The sequence below is a fragment of the Leptonychotes weddellii genome, chromosome 13 (assembly GCF_054177405.1).
Source record: "Leptonychotes weddellii isolate Sample4059 chromosome 13, ASM5417740v2, whole genome shotgun sequence".
Classification (NCBI taxonomy): Eukaryota; Metazoa; Chordata; class Mammalia; order Carnivora; family Phocidae; genus Leptonychotes; species Leptonychotes weddellii.
Genome location: NC_138381.1, coordinates 46,752,136 through 46,753,206, shown reverse-complemented (window position 1 = coordinate 46,753,206; position 1,071 = coordinate 46,752,136). Strand labels below are relative to the sequence as shown.

The window sequence follows — 1,071 nt, the reverse complement described above, 5'->3', positions numbered from 1 at the left end:
ATTATCAATTTACACATATTTTTAAAATGATTGATCAACACTAAATGATAAATTTAGATGTTGAACACTATGATTTTTATCAGGTAATATTTCTTTTTTGGTGGTGCATTCCATTAGCACATCCCAACACCAAGAGAGCTCTCAGTGAATGAGCCTATATTCGACCTACTGTCTAAATCACATTTTTAATGCTTTGCTTTGTGAGTATTGGTGTATGCATTTCAAATGTCTTTTAAGATTATAAGCATCTGGAGGGCAAGACTGAGATTGTATACATCTTTACATTTTTGAATGTTTATTTTTTTTAATTTTAAGTCAATAAATTTTTATTTAAGGAATTTTACATGTGATTCCTTCCACTGCCAATCCCTGTAGTTTCTCCAAAGTCAGAATCATAATCTTCAAAATAGCCTTTTTAAAAAGAACTTCTGTTCAATCCCCAGTTGTCATCGTCAATCCAGATTTCTTTCAGTTGGGCTCCTTTGACCTCCACTTGAATATGGACATACTTCAGAAATTCCCCATCTGTATTCTTCAGGATCCAATTTATTTACTTTAGGGCCCTAGAAGTCAAATTGTAGGAAGTACATTGATTGCTATTTTGGCACATAATCTAAAATTATTATTCCTTAGTTGTTCCTAATATTGAAAAGTCTTCTTCCAATCTACTCCATGAACCTAGCAGAAAATGTTACAGGTCTCATTGTCACCACTGCAATAAACTTGCTGTGATGGAAAAATGACCCATATCTCAGTGTAGCCACATTAACAATTCCTGGACACCATGAATGACAGTGGCCATTTCCATCTAGAATGAGGCTTTGAATGTTTCTTCATATGGTGTTTCTTCATAACACCATATCTTGAACAATAAAGGAGCTTGAAAAACATTTGTTGATGAATGAAACAAAAAAGAGAAATAATAATTTATTATGAATTTATTCTAAATGTTTCAATAATATGAAAAATTATATTTCATTTTAAATTTTAAAAAAGAACAAAATGAAGTTAAATGCAAATTCCTGCTGAAATGAAATTATTTTACTTCTAATGTAAAGCCCAGATTATTTA

At 30.9% G+C, this 1,071-nt stretch overlaps 1 non-coding gene across 1 annotated transcript; it reads right to left on the bottom strand.

Moving 5' to 3' along the window:
* Positions 1-686: 686 nt before the first annotated feature.
* Positions 687-821, bottom strand: LOC115942603 (small nucleolar RNA SNORA1). The gene has a single exon (XR_004077239.1). It is a non-coding gene; the product is annotated as a small nucleolar RNA SNORA1 (small nucleolar RNA).
* Between the last annotated feature and the right edge of the window lie 250 nt (positions 822-1,071).